Source organism: Staurois parvus, unplaced genomic scaffold (assembly GCF_062004578.1).
Source record: "Staurois parvus isolate SC_StPar_1 unplaced genomic scaffold, SC_StPar_1.0 ptg000312l, whole genome shotgun sequence".
NCBI lineage: Eukaryota > Metazoa > Chordata > Amphibia > Anura > Ranidae > Staurois > Staurois parvus.
Window position 1 is genome coordinate 1,177,060 of NW_028318108.1, and position 26,342 is coordinate 1,203,401.

The 26,342-nt window shown below is 44.0% G+C and overlaps 1 protein-coding gene across 3 annotated transcripts in view; it reads left to right on the forward strand.

Moving 5' to 3' along the window:
- The first annotated feature begins 258 nt into the window (after positions 1-258).
- Positions 259-26,342, forward strand: part of ZBTB38 (zinc finger and BTB domain containing 38) — a 45,374-nt gene continuing 19,290 nt past the window's right edge. Inside the window, exon 1 of one of the 3 annotated variants that reach the window (XM_089683511.1) lies at positions 259-1,038. The gene's annotated coding sequence lies outside the window, so the exon portion shown is untranslated. Of the gene's footprint in view, positions 1,039-1,072; positions 1,905-26,342 lie in introns of those variants that run through there. The other 2 variants (XM_089683510.1, XM_089683509.1) reach the window with 2 other exon arrangements.

The window sequence follows — 26,342 nt, forward strand, 5'->3', positions numbered from 1 at the left end:
TTTTCATTCTACTGCTATTTTTACTGTTGGTGGCAGCCTTCATAGTTATATAACTCCCATTGCACAATATTCGCTCTTGAGAAACTCCTATTCCCTCCCTCCATGATGGTTCCTGCATAAAATCACCCCATGGAGCTGACTAAACGTCTCCTTAGGATGAAATCATTAAAGTGTTGCAGTATGATCAGACAGGAGCAGTACCGCATACTGCACTGTATGAATGCATTCTCTCAGCTTGTTTACATTGCCTCTAAGCCCTGCTCTCGGTGCAGTGAAATATGCAGAGCAGGCAGCCAGACAGTTAAAACAACCTCCAGTCACTATGTGCGTCCACTTCAGTAAGTGTTCGTCGACAACTTGTTTGTTTCATATGGGTCAGTGTACTTAGATTATGCAACAGAAAGCTGCGGTGAATTCATTTGCCTTTGATCAGAACCTCATTCTGTAAGATTCTCATTTTATCTCAAGAGGAAATAACAATTCTTTAGTACGTATTTTCCTGTGCGACTGAGCAGCTGTAATGCTGATATATTTAGCCACTTGCCAAGCTTGTGGTAAGAAGGGTGTTGCCTAAATACAATTAGCCGGTCAGATGACTGGATCTCTGCTCTTGTGGGCTTACAAACTGTGCGAAGGATATTGCATTTAATAAAACTTATACTGCAAAAACAAAAAAGAAAGTAAGGGAGCAAACGCTGCTGATTGCAAGGCGGTGATATGAATCCTGACTCCAGAGGATATCACGCTTTACTGAAGACAGTATTTAAGCAATAGGTTTTATTCTGCATCTGGAAGAAGGATGTTATATATAGCATTTGCGCATCTTACATCAGCCCCGGGATGGTCATATGCACAGCTACATAAGGCGATGTATCCTTGAGAAGCTTGTCGTATAATATCTGGGAAACAGCCAGCTGTGAGAAAGGTTGCTTTTCTTTTTTTTTTTTCCAATTCTTGCTTTTCGATCCTGTCTGGGTTATCCGAAGCTCCTGCTATCTTGTCCGTCCCTGGCAACATTATCTGCGTGCGGTGCTTAAGGTGAGCTGGCTCTACCCTTTCTTCTTCCTAAGCGATGCTACAGAATGCATCTTTTGCAGGTCTGAAATGGCAGCAGTGAGGATTAATGCCTTCTCTTCTGCATGCTGAGCTTCGAATCCATTATGCGCTGCTGTCAGTATGTAAATATTCTGGCTGACATAACATCCTGCACCTCCTGTCTCTCGGTTTCATGTCTAAACATTGCATCACCGTTTTACAGCCTGCATTTTCACCGTCCGTCGTCTTATGCAAAACATAAGCTTTTTTTTTTTTTTTTTTTTTTTAAAGAAAAGCATAGACTGTCAAGGACAGCGGGACATGGTATTAATGTTGATGACAATCCTGCCTTGTATATATCCAGCTAAATAATGTATGCTGTATTGTTAATTAATGAGAATATCAAATTAAAGCGCTGGAAAACTAATATGCCTGCTATGCAGGTAGGGGGAATAGAAAAAAAATCTATTTTTAGCTCCTGCGTAGCACTGTAGCCTGGCTCATATATGCGGAAGTTGTGGGGAAAGGTTGGCTCTCCAGGGACTAACAGAAGTGGCCCTTTGCAGTGGTCAGTCCTGCCGCTGCTTACACAAAGCTGCTGATGTACGGTATGGCATACAGCAAGAAGAAAACCCGGAGCTGGATTATCATTGCTGCCACACTCCGTTCCCCAATGGAAAATCCACTTCTCATGAATGTCAGCCGTCCAAGCTGCTTTGCAGCTGATTTTACCAACGACAGCTCCTCAGACCCATGAAGCGAGGACCGAATAAAAAGGTTTATTTCTATTTTTCTTTTACTGCGCTATACACAGGAAGCTTGACTGTATTTTTTTTTTGTGTTAACAATCCCTTAAATGGTTCTCGGAGGTAGGTTGAAAGTGCATGTTGTTGTCGTTATTGTACGCACACACCGCTAACTACTTACGGTGCAAGATACACTAAAAATACACTGTTAACACAAACACAGGGGGATTTCTCTGTCATAATGCAGAATTATCCATAAGGGCAGTAGTGGAAACTTACAGAAGAGGCAATGCAATTGGCTGTCTCATTCACCTGTGCCAGGTGAATTTAATTCGGAGAAACTACCACTTCTTTACAAAGTAACTGAACGGGCAGCTTTTATTCAGATAGCCTCTACATGGCTTTTTTTTTTTTGATCAGGATTATAAAATGCATTTCTGTGTGAAAGGTGTATTGCACAGTATGGCGGATGGCTTTTCACACACGTTAACTGTTCACAGCTCTCAGACTGGATGTGGCATTGCCTGCTGGCTTTATTAAATAGCGAATAAGATGCCTGCCCGCATATATACTTTTTGTTTTCTATTAAAATCATTACATTGGGCATTTCAATATTTTAACCCTGCCAACCCATGAAGACATTAAATATTTCCTTTTAATGTTAAAAAAGGCTAGCAAACCAAACACGGCCTTTATTTCACAATAACCCCCTTATTTCAACTCTTGCTGGTATTCTCTAAAAAGCGGTATGCGGTAAGGTTGTTAGCCAACGCACATTTTTCCAGACATATTTTTTTTTTACAAGGGATCAAATAAGAAAGACATAAAGCATTATACTGGAACAACGCAAATTAAAAACGATAAAGGATGTTCTCTCTTTGTTCTCTGTCTGAATGTCACTGCCACTGTTTTTTAAGTAACGTTTGAGGGCCTGCATGGGCCGTTGTGGTGGCTGAGGGGTTAATAACTAGTCTGACGCAGGATGATTTCATGTCATGAATCCAAATCCTGACAGAACAGGGTGTTATTTTCCCTTTTTAAACTTCGCAATCTGAATCTTCGTGAGCATGCATTTGCAGCAAAGCTCCTTTAAGGCTGGGAATCTGCGTCTGTGATGATCTCTCTAGACTGGGCCTTTGCCTTGTTACTGTGGCAACGGGAAATTTTTCGCTAAATGATTACAACGCTGAGGGAAGAAAATGTTATTTCTAGAAAATTTTCCATCAGGCAAGTAGCAAATACTTTCTACATAAAGTACTTTGTTTTCTCTTTTTTTTTTTTGCTCTTCGGGGAAAAGAAAATGATTTATTGTTTTCATCCGTGTGCAGACAAAGCTGCTTGCTGTGCATACTCAGCTCTGTCGCAGATTTATACTTACTTGTAATATATGTGCAAATGTCCTTGAACGGAGAATTATATTACGTAATGATGTCCACATAAAATGACAACGGACACAATCTACCGCCAGTCTCGAACAGCTAAGCTGCTTTAGTACTATTTTTGCTACATAACATTGAGGCTAAAATGGGCAACAAGCAAATCAAGCCCTTCAACTCTACACATTCCTAGCAGTAATTGATTTCTAGTTTATATCATAATCTCCTGCGTACATACATATATATTTTTAAGTAAAACAGTGTTGAAAACTAATAGGCCATTGTTCCATTTAATTTTTATACTCCATTTTTGTTGTTTGAAAAAGCACAATACATATGATAAACTATCTATAAGCAGGCAGTGTTTTGTATGCTTTGTTACCTTTTTATTCACTTTTTGATGTTGTGCAGTAATGGCAGAGATGACAATGGCAGCTGCAGCCATTTTGAGTCACTGTACCTTCTGCAAAATGGTCGCTAGGATATGAAAATGAACGATGGTTATTTTTAGGGTAATGTCCGTATGAAATGTGCTGGTAGGAAACGAATACTGAATATGCACAGCAACATATAAAAACTAAAAAACCCTATAAAGAGAACGCCTATGCAGTTGTGACAAAAAGTACAAACCTTATTTTTGTTTTTTTTTATTTATCCAGTAGTATTGTATCCTTAATTCTGCACATCCAACTGAACTACTGAATAGAGACTGACCTATTGTCTGTGTTGTAGTTAGTTTCTTTATCATCTATGCTACGACATTGCCGAGTCAGAAATCTACAGCTGCGGCCATTTTTAGATAACAGGAACCCCTGCGCTATTACTGCCAAAGTGATTGTTGCATTTTTGTACCACGGCAATGGTCTGTTAGGTTCCTCATCACAATTCTGGTATAACATGTGCATCGGTGTCCTTAGTTTCTATTGTGTCTGTGCTATGGTATACGTAAGAAATCTCTAGCTGTGGCGGCCATTTTGGCAATGAGCAATGACAATAGCCTAATAAACCCATCATCAAGTTTCTGGTATAGCATGATACCTATCACATCTATCTAATATTACTATAAAATATCAAAATTATCTCACTTGTTTTTGCTCTCATCTCAATTAAAAAACAACAGTATGGCCAGGACTTTCTTAATTATTTTAATAGCCCACCATAGCTATTGTAGATGGGCTTGCCTAAAGCCAAAGGACTTTTCATTTTAACTCTTTACTGTAATGGCATTGCTGATACTGTTGTTATTGTTGTCAGCTACACAAAGGTCAAGTGTTTCAGGAGTTGAGTGTTGAAGTGAGTGGGATATAGTAGAAAAGATTTTGTTCACCAAAAGGAATTTTGGATTGATATAAACCCCTATGTGAACTTGTTTTCTGATTATTTAGTATATACATTGTTCTTGTATTTTGTTAGTTTGGTTGTACAAACAATTTATAGGGTTGTATAGGCTAATTATGAATGAATATTTGCTAGAGGAGCATTCGCTATGCTCATTTGCTGTCAGTCCTGCTTCCACCATGATATGCAATCAGTTAGGAAAGTGAGGGCCTTAGAAGAAAGCTGGGCAATCTTGAGGCTGTATATCTCCTATCCAATAGTATGTGGAGAACTCAGCAATGCCTCCATCACGGATTCCAAGACTGCATATTAGCATGCCTGTCAAATAGGTACAAAGATATATATTGGTGGGCATATATAATGCTTTAACTAGCAGTAGTGTTTAGTTTCCTTTTAGAATTTGACCTTGTTTTACCTAGTGAAGGCTTTTGCAGTAACCATGAGTCAAAAATTCCAACTGAACTGTAATGGAAAGCACCATGGCTAGAGAAGGCCAAGCAGTCTTTGGGCGGGGAGTGCTAGAGCTCTCGATACAGATATCTGCAGACATGAGCCATCTTTAAAGCTCTAGATAAAATACATAAAAGCAATTCTCAGTTAAAATTCTTTTATGTATAACTCCAGAAAATTTTTTTTCTCCCTTTTAGAGAGTGTGGAAATGTTCGAACCTTTAAAGTTTTTACTGTTGTCTGTGTCCCCATTAGGTGGATCTACCCTTATTATTTGTCTTTGAATCCATCGCCACCAGGAGCATGGAAACTAAATATGTTATGACTGTCACTGGAAGTAAAGGGTGTAGCTTCCAATAAGGCAGGGCAGGAGAAAACTTGGTAGCCATGGATGACTAAAAAAATGCTGTCTGGTGACCTGGTCATTGAAGTCTTTGTATTCTTTTTGACTACCATTTTATTAGCCACCACTAGGTGGCATCTGAAAGAAAACCACACAACAATCAATACAGCCAGTGCCTCTGTGTCTGTTTGTGCGTGTCTTAAAGGATAGGCTCATCTTTCCCAACATGTTACACCCATATTCAGGATGTAACATGTTACAATCAGACCGGTCCCCACTCCCCCACTTTGACAGCTAGAGGGGATACTCTCCCACCATTGACTGTCAAATTTAACAAAAACAATCTCTGTGACTGAGAGACTACAAGTCCCGATAGCCTTAGCAGCTGTCGGCTTGTAATCATCAATGAACTACCACGGCGCTGTGGAGCACCATGATAGCTCATTCATTCTTCCTGTCAGTATATCTTATTGCTCGTACATCCAGTAGAGGCAAGCAGATATACTGACAAATCTGCAGGAGAACTGCAAGGCACCAGCGATCTGCTGATCACTGGTGCAATGCTTAACAGGCTCCTGCAGACAAAAATAATAAATGCACATTTTTTTACCTTAAAAAAAATGTGCATTTACTATTTTTTACTAAAAGGTAAACTTATATTTTAAGCTGGCCATAGATGAGTGACCAGGCAAAACACATTTACTTTATTTCATATGCGATTCATATTCAACTGTAGGTCATAACAGAATAGCACAAACATAAAACAAATCATGGCAACAAGTAAACAAATGAAATGACCCCTGTTCAAAAGTCTGCATAGCCTTAGTTCTTAATACTGTGCATTACCCCCTTTAGCATCAATGACAGCATGCAGTCTTCTGTAATAGTTGTCTATGAGGCCCCGAACTGTTGCAGGTGGTATAGCCGCCCATTTATCTTGGAAAAATGCCTCCAAGTCATGCAAAGTCTTTGGTCGTCTTGATTGAACCGCACGTTTCAGATCTCCCCAGAGCGGCTCGATGATATTAAGGTCAGGAGACTGTGAAAGCCACTCTAGAACCTTCACCTTTTTCTGCTGTAACTGTTGGAGGGTCAATGTGGCCTTGTGCTTAGAGTCATTGTCTTGCTGGAAAGCCCAGGAGCATCCCATGTGCAGAAGAATACAAATTGTCTGTCAGTATTTTCTGATAACATGCTACATTCATCTTGCCATCACGTTTCACAAAATTCCCCATGCCTTTAGAGCTCACACACTCCCAAAACATCAGGGAGCCACCACCTTGCTTCACAGTGGGGATAGTATACTTGTCACTATAGTCCTTGTTGACCCCTTTCCAAACATAGTGCTTCTGTTTGGGAAAATAAAGCTCTATTTTGGTCTCGTCACTAAAGATTAGTGTGCCAGAAGCTGTGAGGTGTGTCAAAGTGTTGTCGGGCATATTGTAACCAGGCTTTTTATGGCATTGGCGCAGTAAAGGCTTCTTTCTTAACTATGCAACTTGACCATGCAGCACTTTTTGTTCAAGTATCGTTGTATTGTGCTCCTTGAAACAACCACATCTTTTTCCAGAGCAGCCTGGATTTCTCTTGAGGTTACCTATGGGTTTTCCTTTGTATCACAAACAATTATTCTTGCAGTTTTGGCTGCAATCTTTCACGGTCTACCTGATTTAGCTTGGTATCATGTTATCCTAGAATATATTTTCCACTTCCTATTAAGTGACTAAACAGTACTGACTGGCATATTCAAGAATTTGGATATCTTTATTATCCTTTTCCGTCTTTGTACAGTTCCATTACCTTGTTACGTAGGTCATCTGACCGTTCCATTCTGCTGCCCATGGCTCAGTATCTTGCCTGCTCAGCGCATCCATGAGAGATCTAACAAACTCATTGACTATTTATACACAGACACTAATTGCAATTTAAAAAGCCACAGATGTGGGAAATTAACCTTTAACTGCCATTTAACCTGTGTGTCACCTTGTGTGTCTGTACCAAGGCCAAACATTCATACAGTATGTAAACTTTTGATCAAGGCCATTTGGGTAATTTCTGTTATCATTATGATTTAAAAAGGAGCCAAACAACTATGTGAAAATAAATGGCTTCATATGATCACTATTCTTATAAAAAAAAAGAATTTTTTTGGCATGGTCAGTCATATTGTCAATATCAGTATCAAAATTTAACAATTTCTGCCAGGGCATGCAAACTTTTCAGCAAAACTGTACATTGAAAGTCACTGTTGGGCAAACAAATAGTATCGCCTCCTGGCTGCCTGGCAACTACTGTTCTACTTCCCTCTGAAAAGAAATCCAACATGGAATGCTTTTCAGAGTGGCAGAAGAGAGTGCCAGGCATATGAAGAAGGCCTAGGCCACAGGGAACAGTATGCATCAGTTACATGTGTGTGTATTTTCAGGGGACACTATGCTTCAGTTACATGTATTTATGCACAACGGGGACACTGCATCAGGTACATGTGATTATGCACACAAGGAACACTATGCATCAATTACATGCAGTATGTGTACACACAGGGGACAATATGCATCACTTACTTGTATGTGTCCACATGGGGGACACTATGCATTGTTTACATGTGTACAAGCAAGGGACATTATGCATTAGTTATATGTGTGTGCATGCTGGGGACGCTATTTATCAGTTACATATGTGTGCACACAGGGGACACTATGCATAAGTGTGTGTGTGTGTTTACAGGGGACACTATGCTTCAGTTACATGTATTTATGCACAAAGGGAACACTGCATCGGGTACAAGTGTTTGTGCACATAAGGAACACTATGCATCAATTCAATGTTTACATGTGTACAAGCAAGGGACATTAAGCATTAGTTACATGTGTGTGCATGCAGAGGATACGATGCATCGGTTACATATATGTGTGTGTGTGTGTAAGAGCATACAAAAGAATTCATAAGTAATATATATCTGAGTGCTGGTGACTTTATGCATCAATTACATGTCTGCTTGCAGGGACAATATGCATAATTTAAGTGTCTGTGTGTGTGTAAAGGAGACATTATGCATCAGTTCCAATTGTGTATGCGTGCTGCGTGTGTGACTGTAGGGGACCCTATGTATTACTTATATATGTGTACGCACACAGTGAACACTAAGCATCAGATAGATACTGTATGTGTGTGCATATATGCAGAGGGGGATCAGCATACAGATCTATAACATGCATATGTCACAGTATGTATATATAAGATAGTACGTATGCATCCTTATTCTTTAGTAAAATGTTAAATAACAGAGAATACAGACCATCACTGCAACAAATTGTATTTTGCTGGATCCTAACTTTTTCAGTTGGCTCCTAGATCTCAGTGAAAAATGTGTCCAGCCTTGCAATAAGAACACTTGTTTTTGTGACAACTGTCAGACGTGAACTTCCCCTCCCTTTGGGGAGATTTCTACTTAATTTATGTAGTGTCTATGGTGACAGAAAAAGCAGAAATTCTCCCCAATGGTGACACAGACAATAATAACCTGACAGGAATTCCCAACTTTCCCACTCTGTCCAGGACCAAACCATGTGCAGGGACTGGCAATTTTTCATATTGGATCAATGCCAGTCACTCCAAAGGCACATAGAAAACATTATTTGCTGGGACCATTTTAGAGTGCTTTAACCTAAAGAAGCACTAATGTTGATGACCACATTTTGGCATCCAGGAATAATTCTCTCCTTTGTGCCAACTCCCAGATCCACATAGGGTTGCGATAATGACCTTGTATCGCAGTCCAAAGTGAAGAATCATTAAAGAAGTTCTATAGTAGCAGCATACACTTTCATTTTATAATAAAAGCATTTAATAACAATACAAACAATAGTTATATTTAACAATCCAATAGAAGCTTACTTGAAAAATCTCTTCATGTTGTGAGCTCTGCCTGTCTGCTGGCCATCTCTTTCCACAACTTCCTGGATTTCCTGCATGGTGTTCAGCTTCTCCTCTGATGTTTACATTTAATTTGTAAGGACTACATATCCCATAGTACCTTTCTGCTTGCAAGCAGCGATTCCTGTAGGGTTCTTCTCCTGAAGCTCCTCCTCTCAGCACCTCTGTAGTTCAGAAGGCAAGCTCTGTGAAATGTGTGACACAGCAGTTCCTACTCATAGGGCATAGTGATTACATGCATCTGAATTAAAGGAATTAAATGTGTGTTAATAGGAGTGAGCTATAAATAACTAAAATATAATGTGAAATTATATATATTATTTCATCATATCTCATATAGGATTTTAAATTGGGATCATAGATATACTTTAAAAAAGGGGAAAGTTTTACTAGAAAAGCAGTGAAACTTTTCAAGCATTTGCAATGCAGAAAATGTTATAAAGCTGACCAAGCGACAGGTACAAGGCAAGTCATTCACAAAGGAGCAAAGCAGTGTGCATAGCCATTTCTTTAATTTTTTTCAATAACGCTGAGCTGCTTGCAGGCAGTCCACATACCCGAGTTTGACAGGAACACAGGAAGAGGTGCGTGGACCAGGATGCACAGGCTCTACCTGTAAACTTGGCTGTTCAGGTGAGTTGGTCCAGCCAATGAGTACTCATTCTCTTCATATGGGCTGTCTGCCTGCAGCTCAGTGGCAGTAAAAAAAAGTAAATGGGCTGAGTACATAGGTGAATGAGCCCTCAAAGGGTACAAAAGTAAATGGGCTGAGTACATAGGTGAATGAGCCCTCAAAGGGTACAAAAGTAAATGGGCTGAGTACATAGGTGAATGAGCCCTCAAAGGGTACAAAAGTAAATGGGCTGAGTACATAGGTGAATGAGCCCTCAAAGGGTACAAAAGTAAATGGGCGGAGTACATAGGTGAATGAGCCCTCAAAGGGTACAAAGGTAAATGTGCTGAGTACATAGGTGAATGAGCCCTCAAAGGCTACAAAGGTAAATGGGCTGAGGACATAGGTGAATGAGCCCTCAAAGGGTACAAAAGTAAATGGGCGGAGTACATAGGTGAATGAGCCCTCAAAGGGTACAAAGGTAAATGTGCTGAGTACATAGGTGAATGAGCCCTCAAAGGGTACAAAGGTAAATGGGCTGAGGACATAGGTGAATGAGCCCTCAAAGGGTACAAAAGTAAATGGGCTGAGTACATAGGTGAATGAGCCCTCAAAGGGTACAAAGGTAAATGGGCTGAGTACATAGGTGAATGAGCCCTCAAAGGGTACAAAAGTAAATGGGCTGAGTACATAGGTGAATGAGCCCTCAAAGGGTACAAGCGCTCAGGAGCTTTCTAGTACGTGCCATGTCCATTCTCCCTACTTCAGAAAACCTACTTACACTGATCAGTTAGAAACCTTGTAAATGAACGCAAATGCATAAGTATACATTTTGTAGCAACAAATCCAACTACAATGCTGCTCATTTATAAGTATGTCTGGGAAAAATCTATGAGCAATAAGTCGCAATTTACATTTTTAGTATGGGAGAAGAATGTGCAGCAATGCAGACTGTGTGATGATCCTCCCTCAGGCATTCTCATATACACGGATTAATCATCTAATGTGCAAGTATATTCCTTTTAAACCACTACCAAAAATAAACCATCCTAACAAACATCCATTCCTCAGATAAAGAAATCTACCAAGCACTTTAGAAGATCATTACAAACATACAAGCCAGCCAGTGCTCAGTACACAGGAAGTTGAGCAGTCGCATTCTGCAGAGCTGAGCAAATTGGGCAAAAGCCAGATTCATACTCTCTTCTCTCTTCTCAGGCTGACAGGCTATATAATCTTCTGACATGAATTTTATAATGCTATCAGACCCCTTCAAAGCAACCCTTAACCTCGATACCTGATAAAGCAGTGTGCCTACCTAGGCCAATAGAGCACCACACAAAGCTGTAGACATCTCCTAACAGTGCTCCTTATTTGTGGAGTAGAGGTTAAAGTGGTTCTAAAAGCTAAAGGTTTTCAACCTTCATGCATTCTATACATGAAGATAAAAAAACCTACTGTGTGCAGCAGCCCCCATCCTCCTCTATTACTTACTTGAACCCCATCACGATCCAGCGATGTGCACGGGAGCCTCCGCTCTATGGGGCCTCTCCTTTCTCACTGGCTGAGACAACAGTCAATCACAGCCAGTGAGCCAATGAGGAAAGAGAGAGCTGGGCAGAGCCACAGCTGTGTGTGTGAGTGGAGTAAGCCTACTTGGGTGCCCCTATAGCAAGCTGCTTGATCTGGGGGCACTCAGCAGTAAAGAAGGCGGGGGCCCAGAGAAGAGGAGGATTGGGACTCCTCTGTGCAAAACCACTTCACAGAGTAGGTAAGTATAACATGTTTGTTATTCTTTTTGGGTTTTTTTAAATTGCCTTTAATATCACTTTAAAGCAGGACTGGACAAATCCCAGCAGCCAGGAAGCCAATGCTCCTTAAAGTATAGATAGCACCTAACTTGTGATATTTTATCAAGTTGTCATTGGAGTTGGCTCAAAAAAATCCTGCGGCTCCTGAGTTGCATAATAATTTATCCACCCTGGGTTAAAGTAAATCAGATAATGGCACATAATGGCATCTGCCCATATGAACAGGAACCATAAGATGCCTACACATCACTAGTTCTTTCCTTGGTATCTTTGCTGTCCCCAGAGCCACAAGAATTTCTCATGTAAATACTGAGAGGCAGCACTCGCATAAGAACAAGCATGCCCCCCTCAACCCCACAGATTGGATGGGGTTGTGCCTATGAAAAACAATCAGGACCTAACAGCTAGCTCTAGAGATGCATTGCACTGTGGGTGCAGTTGTATTACTAAGGTTAAAAAAAGCATTATGTGCCTGTCTATACTGTGTTTGCTTTTGTGTGCAGATATATTGAATGCCCTTGTTAATCTATAGCAAGGATTTGGTTTAGTTGTCTTTTTATGCAATTTCAATCTCAGGAAAGGCCCAGTTAGCCCTGTCACACAGGTTTTCTTCACAGTATAATTTCACAGATGTCAGACAATGCTTCTGAACATTCAGGCTTACAGTTTGAAATGTACATAGTTAACTTGATAAAACCTAAAGTGATACTAAAGGTTAACAATTTTTTGCCTTATAACAAAAAAGATGTTATACTTACCTGCTCTGTGCAACAATATTTTACAGAGCAGTCCCTTACTTCCTTTTTGGCGGTCCCCTCCTTCCTCCAAGTGCCCCATTTGCAAGCCAAATGCTAAGGGGGCACCCATGCTCATGCTCCCGATCCAGTCTGTGTGCGTCCAAAGACACACACAGCCATGCCCCTGATACTTCCTTACATATGTTTGACTCCCACTGCTCTCAGTGTCTCCAGTGGAGGAGAGACAGCACTGGATCGGTGAGAGGAATCAGGTAAGTGTTTAGGGATGGGAGCAGGTAGGATAAGTAGTGGGGAATTTTTTTACCTTAATATAGAGAATGCATTACGTTAAAAAAAAAGCCTATTCTGACTTTAGAATCACTTTAACCACTTCCCCACTGCCCTACAATGAAATTACTGCTACAGAGCAGCAGGGCTGCGCAAAAATCACGTATACATACGTGATTCGCATTTTGTGGTAGAAGCCGCATGTGCACCGCCCTGCCCGCTCTACCATTGGTGGATACAGATGTCAATCACCGAGTCCCGGCTGGAGATTCCCCGCCGGCACCCAGCAATCACTGAGTAACACTGACAGGGGAGAAACCTGTGTGTAAACAACACAGGTCTCTCTCCTGTCAGCAAAAACATGCTGCTGTGTATTACTCTGCACAGGAGAGAAATACACAGCAGCATGTTTCCCTAGTAAAACAGCACACAGTTAACCCTTTGATTGCCCCAGATGTTAACCCCTTCCTGCCCTGTGTCGTTAGTACAGTTTCAGTGCTTTCTATTAGCACTGATCACTGTATTAGTGTCATTGGCATGTCAGTGGCATTTAATCAGTTCCCACCCAGTGTCAGAATGCCTGTCGCAGTCCCGAAGTCCCGCTTTAACTCGCTGATCGTTGCCATTACTAGTATAAATAAATAAATAAAATTACAGTATATATACAGCCATTTGTAGACACTATAACTTTCATGTAAACCAATTCATTTACATGTATTGGGATTTTTTTAACACAGGCATGTAGCAGAATACATTTTGGCCTAAATTTATGATGAAATTTGATTTTTTAAATTTTTTTACTGGATGTTTTATAAAAAAAAGTCGAAAATATTGTTTTTTGTTTTCAAAATTGTCGGTCTCTTTTTGTTTATAGTGCAAAAAATAAAAAACATACAGGTGGTTAAATACCAGCAAAAGAAAGCTCTATTTGTGGGAAAAAAGGACATATATTTAATTTATGTACAGTGTTGCATGACTGTGCAATTGTCAGTTAAATTAACGAAGCGTGGTAAAGCAAAAAATGGCCTGTTCAGGAAGGAGGGTAAATCCTCTGGAGGGGCAAGTGGTTAAAGTAGAAGGAAAGTCTAAGTAATAAAATGTTACCTTCCCTTTTCTCCCTATGGCCCAGCATATATTTTATAACAAATCGTAATGTAAATATAATTTTTTTAGCATGTTTTTGCAGTCATGTGAGCACAAAGCTCTGGTTCCTCTGTGTAAAGGTATGACAATAGAGATATACATTTCATAGAGCAGTGACATCACTTACTAGTCCACATACGCCCATCAGCCACTCCCATTGATTCATGGGAAATAGTACCCATTTCCTTTGGCAGAATACATCAGATATGACATGCAATGCCCGCACATATACTCCCCTGACACTCAGGAAATGTAGATGTTTAACAAGGAGCTGATGATATCACAAAGAATAAAAACTTGAAATTCTACAAACTTAAGGCATTAATTCTGTACAATTTTCCTGTGCATGTAGAAAGGATGCTAGGATCGCAAAGTGGCCAAGATCCTAGAATTCAGCTTCAGAGACCACTGCTCCTGCATGAATTTCAAATTCATATGCAGCATTACCAATGTCCACTCTGCTATCTAGAACACTGTGGAACACAACGTCCTTGACTGCTGAGGACTCATTAGAAAAGTGCTTAGTGCTCCATCATGCTGCTGTATCCTTTTAAAATGCCCGGGGGCTGCTTCTACAGGATTCTTTCCGCAAATAGCTGCTAAAAACATAACTGTATAATTCAACAGACCTTATACAACCCTTGCTATGAGCTAACATCTCTTCTAAAACCTAAAGTAAATGCCCAATCATTTTAAAAAGAAGTACAGCAGTCTCTGTCTCTTATACAGTATGTTGGAAAAGATGTCAAAGGAGATTTTTCCCTTTTCTTTGAGAAGGGAATTTATAATTGTATCACCTACTTCAGATTAGTAACCAATGCATTCAATTTTACAAATAGTTAACAAGCTGTTTATGGCCTTTCTATGAATTGAGACATGGACAGTTGCACTCTATTTTCCAAAACAAAGCTCAAACTCTCCAGCAACAATCTCACCCAGATCCAGTGTTCTGTCTGTCAACCTTTCAGCGCCGTGTTTAGTGATTGACTTGTGCCTTCTCTTTACGGCTCACCCTTTCTACTGCTTATGATTATTATACAGGATTTATATAGCGCCAACAGTTTGCTCAGTGCTTTACAATATAACGGGAGACAATACAGCAACAATACAGTTCAATACAAGAGGGAAAGGAGGGCCCTGCTCCTTGGAGCTTACAATCTAGGAGGGAGGGGCTAGTGGTACAAAAGGTAGTAACTGTGGGGTATGGACTGGTTGGAAGAGTAGAAGATTCCTTTATTAGCTGAGGGCAGGATAGGCTTCCCTGAAGAGATAGGTTTTCAGAGATCGCCTAAAAGTGAGCAGAGTAGGCATTAATCTGACAAATTAGGGTAGAGAGTTCCAGAGGATGGGGGAAGCTCTGTAAAAGTCCTGGAGACGAGCATGGGAGGAGGAGACAAAAGAGCTAGAGAGCAGGTCTTGCGAGGAGCGGAGAGGACGCTTTGGGTGATATTTAGACACAAGATTGGTGATGTAATTTGGGGCAGAGATATAAATGGCTTTATATGTTATTGTTAATGTTTTGAATTTTATCCACTGGGCAATAGGAAGCCAGTGGAGGGATTGGCAGAGAGGGATGGCAGATACAGAACGGTTAGTAAGGTGGATGACTCTGGCAGCAGCCTTCATGATATACTGAAGAGGGGATAGCCTGTGATGAGGTCAGCCAATGAGGAGGGAGTTACAATGGTCAAGGCGAGATATAACAAGGGAGTGAATAAGTTACTTAGTGGTTTCCGAGGTTAGGAACGGCTGTATCTTGGAGATGTTGCGGAGGTGAAGTCTACAAGATTTGGACAGTGATTGGATTTGGGGGTGAAAGGACAGATGGGTGTCCTGAACTCCAGCTTTTTGACTCTGCTGCCCTTTACCTTCTTTTCGCAGTTTTCCCCACTTTAAGGCTCCATGTACACTGCAGCTGATAAACTCACGTTTAGGAGATTTTCTGCGTTTTTTCAGCAGCCCCTGAACTCTCCCTAATGTTTTCCTGTGTCCATATACACTATGTTGCTTAGTTGTTTACAGACAGTTGCGTTTACAGTAATTTTTTTGAATGCACCAAACTTGCGTTCAGGAGTAGATTTTTATCAGCGTTTCAAATGCCAAACACTTGTAAACGCGACTAACCGCATTTATAAGCGTTTACGTTTACAAGCGTTTTTTTAACTGCTCCATATCCAAATGCTGTCCAGAGCCTTTTTTCATCATCAGAAATGCATGCAAAGCGTTTTCCATGTATTCAAATGGACCTAGCACACAAGAGCAGTCAGTTCCAGGTTTTGCATGAAGGAAAAAATGGTAGAACGTGCTGCATTATGCTCATGATGGGATCCATAGTGAATACAACCAGAAAAGACAGGTCATCTCAACACATACTGCTCTATCTGCTTCTGCTCTCTCTATTTCTCTCAAAATGTCTGAAATAGTTAATTTTTTACTGTTTTTCAGTGCATTCTGGGCATTTTGGACAGTCTCCTGAGGTTATCTTAAAAAAACACTTCTAAATGCAAACACTCATAAACGCAGTATGCAAACGTGGCTGAACAGACATTTTTTAACCTACGTTTTCCAGCAGTCAGTTTCCATCGTTCAGAAGTGTTTTCCAAATGTCCCGTGTACATGGAGCCTAAATGTTGTGTTTTTCTGAAACAACTATATTTGCCCCCATTGGCAAAACAGTCCAAGAAGTCCCGCCAACTGTAACACAGCATGGGGTATAGAATACATCCTGGCTTGTACTACTCCTCTGCTACAGTGTACAGTTGGGGAGATAATGCCTCTGCTAGGAAGTGAAGTGTGTTCTGAAGCTTGTAAACTTATAGGAACCTACAGCTAATGCCTTATACAAAGTAGCACTCTTGTTATGCCTATCTACCTATAGCTGCACATGTGGCTCTCAGAGAACAAGTTTGTCCTCTGCCACAAAAAATGTCAATCTTAAAGGGGAACTAAAGTTTTATATAAATAAAAACTGTGAGCAGACAGGCTCTTTACTGCAGAAGAGACAAGCAATGTCTCTTCTGCACTGAAAAAAAAATATACTTGCCTGCTCACAGTCTTCTTTAGAACGTACATCGAGCTGTGCATGCGCAGCTCAGTTTACATTCCGGCACAGATTTTGTGTGCTGGGATAACTGAACTCCTACTCTTCCATAAAGGCCAGATTTGAGGAGTGCACAACTAATCTGTGGATCTCTGCAGCTCCTGCAGAGTTACCATGGGCCTCTTGGCTGCTTCTCTGATTAATGTTCGCCTTGCCCAGCCGTTCAGTTTAGGTGGACAGCCATGTCTTGGTAGGTTTTCAGTTGTGCCATACTCTTTCCATTTTCAGATGATGGATTGACCAGTGCTCCATGAGATGTTCAAAGCTTGGTATATTTTTTTATAACCTAACCCTGCTTTAAATTTCCCCACAACTTTAGCCCTGACCTGTCTGGTGTGTTCCTTGGCCTTCATGATGCTGTTTGTTCACTAATGTTCTCTATCAAACCTCTGGGGGCTTCACAGAACAGCTGTATTTATACAGAGATTAAATTACAAACAGGTGGACTCTATTTACTAATTAGGTGACTTCTGAAGGCAATGGGTTCCACTAGATTTTAGTTAGGGGTATCAGAGTAAAGGGGGCTGAATACAAATGCATGCCACACTTTTCAGATATTTATTTGTAAAAAACTTTGACAACCATTCATCGTTTTCCTTCCACTTCACAACTATGTGCCACTTTGTATTGGTCTATCCCAATACATGACAAAATGTGGAACATTTCAAGGGGTATGAATACTTTTTCAAGGAACTGTATATAGTGTCAAGCATGCATCGCTTATTTCAGATCCTCTTATCAATGTCTGAATGATGGAAGATCACTGCTCAGGGCCACAAGTCCAACATATTTTATTAGTACTAGACCAATGGGGCAAACGTCCTCCTGCCCAGTGCTCCCCTAATGTTCCATTTTGGTGATGTGTAATGTGGGGTACACACAATCCGAACATCGGCCGATTCAGCAGGAACCGGACGACATTTGGACACTGTGTGCTGCTGCTGCCTGTCTAACAGAAGCTGATCTAACAACAGGCTTTTGTCGAAGGGACATGCTGGCAGCCAAAGACTATGAGTGCTGATCAGTGTGTTTTGGCAGGGGGGCGGTGTCCCTGTCAGAACACAATAGCTCAGCGGGGGAGATTGCCGCACTAACATAGCTTAGTAAGGCAACCTCTCCGATTTTTTCGTTCAGCCCACTGGGTTTAATGAAAAAACATTTAACGTGTGTTCTAGGCTTTATGCTATGGTGAACGCAGTCATTGTACAAAACAGCAGGTATAATTACCTACACTAGGGAACACTGCACAATGTGAAGAACCATAGGTTAGGTTCACATCCACTATGAATCGCTTTTCAGAGGGCGGCTAATCAGCAGCTTCCAGGAGACGATCCTGTCACCTCCTAAATGCCTGCTTTTCTTTACCGAATATGAATTCTCAATGGAATTAAGGCATTGCAACCACAAGCACAAGATTTACAGTTGCAGAGCAGTCCCATTGGCCTGAATGAACAAGCCTGACAGGCGGTGCCACCGGGCGACTCAACAAGCCACATTTAATTTGCCCTGGCTGTGATACAAAGCATTGTTACCACAGCATGCATACAGTCCTGTCCAGCTCTATGCTATGTTTTAGGTGGGCTGTAAAACTGCGGCTCAGCCTCCTCCTGTTAACACCTACTGGCTGCTCGCGTGAAAGACCTAAAAATAAAATGTGATAAAAACGCCTTCTACAAATTCTCCTACTTAAAACAGAAATGCATTTTTAATACATGTATTTAGCTCCCTTGTTGTGCATTTTAGGTACACTTGATTGAATTTCTATATGTACCTTCTGTATTGTTTTTTGAATATATAGCGTAGTTCCTCCTAATATATACAGGTATGCATGTCAAAATCCATGTATAAATCTTATCAAATTCACCACTAACTGTAGTAACATTTATCTCTGCAGTAGCAGGCTTGCATGCTAGAAATGCATAAATTGCAGGATTTAAAACCAAGAAGAAGCAGAGCTCTCAATCTGTCACTCTTTAACCTCCCTGGAGGTATTCCTGAGTGTAGGTCGGGGTAAACTGTCAGTACCAAAAGCGATAATCCTGAGCTACACTCGGGAATACCCTGCAGCGTTGCTCCAGGATCCCTGTTTCACTTACCTTGTCCTTCGCTCCCGCGATGTCCCCCCTGGAGCGTCCCAGGCCATCTCCTCCGGCCGATGCCGGCATCCGTTTTCCGGTCCCTGCGAGCATTGGGGACGGAACCGGTGGAAAATTCAAAAATTTTAAAGTGACATTCACTCAATACACTAAAATCACATAGTAAAACATTACTGTATGAAACCATTTCACATACATTTTGTCCCTAGTGCTTTGTCCTGTGCCCTGCCTGCATTTTTACTGTTCTTTCTGCCTGGAAACTGAGAAATGTCCATGGCATCCAAAAAGTGTGCCTTTAGGTCAAAATTGGTGTTAGACCAGCTAGAGAACAGCGATAGTAAATTAGAACTACTTGCAGAATTGAGTGATAATTTGTGGGGAAATTCGTCATCACTGAAAACGATTCTGCGACTGAGCTCAGTGATGTGCAAACTTGGCGCTCTATTTCAAATTTCAGTGGTTTTGGTTTGATTATATTATTGAATTAAATGTATTATTATTATATTATTATTTTTTATGATTATTTATTATAATTTATGATTTCATGTTTCAAATTTTATAATACCCGAGATGTTTACTAGACTCTTGTTCGGACAGATTTCAGTGAGTTATTCCTAAAAATTACAGGCCTACAATAAAAAAACAACATATTTCCATGCAAACAAAGTACCGCTTTGAGCACAGAAATATGGACATAATCAGACTGCTAGGGAGGTTAAGAAAATCTAAATGTCAGGCTGCATGTAGATCAGGGGTGCTCAACCTATCAAAGGTCACCTAAGTAATTTGGTAACTGGTTGTGGGTCACTGAGAACTATGTGGTTTTACTGTCCTCAAACTGCAAATGTAAACAAGCCCTTACTGTCCTGAGCCCCCTATAAGGCTGCTTTCACACTGATGCTCTGCGGTTTACCCACACTGCGGATGCAGTGGATTTCTGGTGGGCTAGCTGCACTTTGCTTTATACTTCTATTACATCTCGTGGATGTGGTGCACATTCAGAAAGTGCGCCAAAACTCCTGCATTCAGGAGTTCCTGCTCCCTCCATGGCTGCCTGCTCCCTCTGCTGCCAGAGCCGGCTCACTGCACTCTGGGATGGCGGGTCGGGTCCATTTCCATCCGACAGCCCATAGAGGACAGTGGGCTGTGTCTGTGTCCGCTCTGCATAAGTGCATGGAGCTGTCATCCGCTTGCTCAGCAGAGATCAGTGGGCAGATCCCGTGCTGAGCAAGCAGATTGGCTGACGGCTCCACTCCGTGTGAAAGGGGCCTTCAGCCCAGGAAATAACAAGACGGGGTTTACATAAAATACCATCCAGACCTGAGCTCTGAGTGTTCCCAGCCAGTCCATATCCATCACTGTAGATTTACCATACTGACCACCACAGAGCTGCTCAGTGCAGAAACCCAGTCATTTCCTAGAACCATGGCCAGTTCCTGGACACCACCCGACCTAGACACCATGACCAGTCCTACACACCACAGTCATTTCCTACAACCATGGCCAGTTCGTTGATATCACCCAAACTAGACACCATGACCAGTCCTACACAACACAGTCATTTCCTACAACCATGGCCAGTTCCTGGACACCAACAGACCTAGACACCATGACCAGTCCTACACACCACAGTCATTTCCTACAACCATGGCCAGTTCGTTGATATCACCCAAACTAGACACCATGACCAGTCCTACACAACACAGTCATTTCCTACAACCATGGCCAGTTCCTGGACACCAACAGACCTAGACACCATGACCAGTCCTACACACCACAGTCATTTCCTACAACCATGGCCAGTTCCTGGACACCACCCGACCTAGACACCATGACCAGTCCTACACACCACAGTCATTTCCTACAACCATGGCCAGTTCGTTGATATCACCCAAACTAGACACCATGACCAGTCCTACACAACACAGTCATTTCCTACAACCATGGCCAGTTCCTGGACACCAACAGACCTAGACACCATGACCAGTCCTACACACCACAGTCATTTCCTACAACCATGGCCAGTTCCTGGACACCACCCGACCTAGACACCATGACCAGTCCTACACACCACAGTCATTTCCTACAACCATTGCCAGTTCCTGGACACCACCAGACCTAGACACCATGACCAGTCCTACACACCACAGTCATTTCCTAGAACCATGGCCAGTTCCTGGACACCACCAGACCTAGACACCATGACCAGTCCTACACACCACAGTCATTTCCTACAACCATTGCCAGTTCCTGGACACCACCCGACCTAGACACCATGACCAGTCCTACACACCACAGTCATTTCCTACAACCATTGCCAGTTCCTGGACACCACCAGACCTAGACACCATGACCAGTCCTACACACCACAGTCATTTCCTAGAACCATGGCCAGTTCCTGGACACCACCAGACCTAGACACCATGACCAGTCCTACACACCACAGTCATTTCCTACAACCATTGCCAGTTCCTGGACACCACCTGACCTAGACACCATGACCAGTCCTACACACCACAGCTAGTCCCTGAATTTCGTAATGAGTCCACAGGCACCATGTCCAGTCAAAGGACATCTAGACCAGTCCCCAAACACTACGGGCAGTCCCTGGATATGTAGACCAGTCCCTATACACAATGGCCAGTCCGAGGATATCTAGGCCAGTGCCCAGACACTGCAGGCAGTCCCAGGATATCTTGAACAGTCCCTATACACAATAGCCAGTCCCTGATTAGCATAACCAGTACCCAGACACAATGGCCAGTCCCTGGCTATCATGAGTAGTCTCTATGGCTAGTCCCCAGACTCCAAGACAAGTCCCCGGACAGTATGGCTAGCTCCTGGATATCATGAAGAGTGCTTGGAGACTACAGCCAGTCTCTTCTTATCAAGAGCAGCCCGTAAATATCATGGCCAGTGCCCGGATATGATGCCTAGTCCTATGACACCAGTCCCTGGTCCCCTTCTTCATGGATACCAGTCCCTGGTCCCTTTCTCCATGGACACCAGTCCCTGGTCCCTCTCTCCATGGACACCAGTCCCTGGTCCCTCTCTCCATGGACACCAGTCCCTGGTCCCTCTCTCCATGGATACCTTTCCCTGGTCCCTCTCTCCATGGACACCAGCCCCTGGTCCCTCTCTCCATGGACACCAGCCCCTGGTCCCTCTCTCCATGGATACCTTTCCCTGGTCCCTCTCTCCATGGACAGCAGCCCCTGGTCCCTCTCTCCATGGACAGCAGCCCCTGGTCCCTCTCTCCATGGACACCAGTCCCTGGTCCCTCTCTCCATGGACACCAGCCCCTGGTTCCTCTCTCCATGGACACAAGCCCCTGGTCCCTCTCTCCATGGACACCAGTCCCTGGTCTCTCTCTCCATGGACACCAGTCCCTGGTCCCTCTCTCCATGGATACCTTTCCCTGGTCCCTCTCTCCATGGACAGCAGCCCCTGGACCCTCTCTCCATGGACACCAGTCCCTGGTTCCTCTCTCCATGGACACCAGTCCCTGGTCCCTCTCTCCATGGACAGCAGCCCATGGTCCCTATCTCCATGGACACCGGTCCCTGGTCCCTCTCTCCATGGACACCGGTCCCTCTCTCCATGGGCACCGGTCCCTTTCTCCATGGGCACCGGTCCCTGGTCCCTCTCTCCATGGGCACCGGTCCCTGGTCCCTTTCTCCATGGGCACCGGTCCCTGGTCCCTTTCTCCATGGGCACCGGTCCCTGGTCCCTCTCTCCATGGGCACCGGTCCCTGGTCCCTCTCTCCATGGGCACCGGTCCCTGGTCCCTCTCTCCATGGATACCGGTCCCTGGTCCCTCTCTCCATGGACACCGGTCCCTGGTCCCTCTCTCCATGGACACCGGTCCCTGGTCCCTCTCTCCATGGACAGCGGTCCCTGGTCCCTCTCTCCATGGGCACCGGTCCCTGGTCCCTCTCTCCATGGGCACCGGTCCCTGGTCCCTCTCTCCATGGGCACCGGTCCCTGGTTCCTCTCTCCATGGGCACCGGTCCCTGGTCCCTCTCTCCATGGACAGCGGTCCCTGGTCCCTCTCTCCATGGGCACCGGTCCCTGGTCACTCTCTCCATGGACAGCAGCCCATGGTCCCTCTCTCCATGGACAGCAGCCCATGGTCCCTCTCTCCATGGGCACCGGTCCCTCTCTCCATGGGCACCGGTCCCTGGTCCCTCTCTCCATGGATACCAGTCCCTGGTCCATCTCTCCATGGATACCAGTGCCTGTGAACCTTCTCTCTGTACACAGGCGAGCTTTCCTGTCCCTCTGCCCAGCTCCGTCCTACACACAGCCAGCAATGCCAGCTGACGTAGTGTTCTCTCTCCTCTATCTGGACCCACATCGGTTCCTGTATTAGAAGTACGTCACCGGCCCACTCTCCGAGCCCACGTCATGCATGTCACCGCCATTAGGTCATTGGAAGGCAGGGAGGGGCCACCCGACAGACGCGGCTCCGCTTCTCCTGCAGGTACCGGAGCGCCACCTGCTGCATCGGAACGGAACTGCTTAGTCCCATGTACTGCTTGTAAACAGCAGCGGCTGGACGGAGGTAAGTCGTGCACATATGGCCTGTCTGAGAGGGGCGCTGCACTGCACTACTCACCTGATCTGCACTACTTACCTGCACGGTATTACTTACCTACACTGTGTTTTCCTCCCCTTCCTACTGGCTGGACCATAGTTCATACTTGATTGCCCTGGCCCTTGTCAGGGATGTCCTTTGCAATGTCTGGGACCAGCAGGCTATATATAGAATTAGGACCCCCTAGGTGTCAGGTGCTGGGGGTGTAGAATAGCCCGTCACGTGATTAGGCCTGGGTACCCCCTCCTCCTCCATGGACAGGCACACAGTGGGCACAGCCTGGGCTCTGCAGACTCCATCATTACACAGGAACTCTTTATTAGAACTATGGACACCGGCAGAGCCAGGACTCCTGCAGAACCAGGACACCGGCAGAGCCAGGACATCAGCAGAACCAGGACATTGGCAGAACCAGGACACCAGCAGAACCACGACATCGGCAGAACCAGGACACCGGCAGAGCCAGACCCCCGGCAGAACCAGGACATCGGCAGAACCAGGACATCGGCAGAACCAGGACATCGGCAGAACCAGGACACCGGCAGAGCAAGGCCCCTGGCAGAACCAGGACATCGACAGAGCCAGGACATCAGCAGAACCAGGACATCGGCAGAACCAGGACATCGGCAGAACCAGGACACCGGCAGAGCAAGGCCCCTGGCAGAACCAGGACATCGACAGAGCCAGGACATCGGCAGAACCAGGACATCGGCAGAACCAGGACATCGGCAGAACCAGGACACCGGCAGAGCAAGGCCCCTGGCAGAACCAGGACATTGGCAGAACCAGGACATCAGCAGAACCAGGACACCGGCAGAGCCAGGCCCCCAGGAGGGCCATGACCCCGGGAGAACCAGGACATCGGCAGAACCAGGACATCAGCAGAACCAGGACATCAGCAGAACCAGGACATTAGCAGAACCAGGACATCGGCAGAGCCAGGCCCCCGGCAGGGCCATGTCCCCGGGAGAACCAGGACATCGGCAGAACCAGGACACCAGCAGAGCCAAGACCCTGGCAGAACCAGGACATCAGCAGGGCCAGGCCCCCATCAGAACCAGGACATCAGCAGAACCAGGACACCGGCAGAGCCAAGACCCTGGCAGAACCAGGACATCGGCAGAACCAGGACATTGCCAGAGCCAGGACCCCGGCAGAACCAGGACATCGGCAGGACCAGGACACCGACAGGGCTAGGACACTGGCAGAACCAGGACACCATCAGAGCCAGGACTCCGGCTGGGCCAGAACCCCAGCAGAACCAGGACCCCGGCAGAACCAGGGCACCATCAGAGCCAGGACCCGACAGGGCCAGGATACAATTATTCCATACTGGCCTGCTATATAAACACACCAATGACTGAGGCTAAGCACAGATGTCTTAGATGACTTCATGGTGGCTCTACAGCCATTATTTTACTTTCCAATAGAGTGGGGAAGGGGATTGGTACCTCTGGCAGGTTTTTATTGCCGACAATGAAGAGAAACCAGCACTTGGAAAAGTAGAGGATTTACTGAAAGTGTACAATCATTTATTCATTTCTACATCATATGTCAATTATTTCTAGTCTACTCCTATTAACCACATGACCCCTGGAAGATTTTTACCCCCTTCATGACCAGGCCACTTTTTGCTATTCAGCACTGCACTACTTTAAGGCCTCATGCACACTGGATGTTTTACAGCTGCTGGTTTTGGCCTTTGCCATTTTTTTCTACAGCCAGTAAACTCCCCAGCATGTTATTCTATGTGTCAATGCGCACATAGGCTTTAACCACTTGCCTATCAGGCACTTTTACCCCCTTCCTGGCCAGACCAATTTTCCGCTTTCAGCGCTGTTGCACTTTAAAATAACAATTGTGTGGTTATGCAACACTACCCATATGAAATTATCATTTTTTTCACACAAATAGAGCTTTCTTTTGGTGGTTTTTAATCGCCACTGGGGGGTTTTATTTTTTGCACTATAAACAAAAAAAGAGCAAATTTGAAAAACAAATTTCTTTGTTTCTATTATAAAATTTTGCAAACAGGTAATTTTTCTTTTTCACTGATGTGCATTGATGAGGCTTCACTGATAGACAGTACTGATGAGGTGGCACGGATAGGCAGCACTCATGAGGTGGCACAGAGAGGCAGCACTGATGGGCACTAATGAGGTGGCAGTGGTGGGCATTAATGAGGCACTGATGATGCTTCACTGATATGCAGCAATGATGGGCGGCACTGATGGGTGGCATGGATGGGCACAACTGCTGGGGACTGATCATCAGGGCTTCCTGAGGACTCCACCACGCAAAACGTACATAGAAGTGTGATCCTGTCACATCCGGGTTCCTGTGAGGGTACATCCGGCCTCCCGAAAGCGTGGCTTGGAATGCACGCCAGCCATTTTATTGCATTACACAGGCTGTACAAACTAGTGCCAGTCTTGTGGGCACCATTACATGTGAGTGTAAAGCCTTATGTGTTTATATTGTGAATTCTAATAAATACTACACTTAGAACGCTTAATCTGTTTGATTCATTTGAGCTACTTGGAGCATCACCTTTATTGTAAGGAGAGCCTGATATTTAAAGTCCATCCACTACTGCCATACCTGGAATTTTGTGAACATCCAACCGAGGGCAATACCTATGATATGCTTGATGACCGGGAGGGTTATCCCAGGAGAGCCTGCTGGTGGTCTTCAAGTCCATATTTTCACAAAGCATTGTATGACCACCTTAACT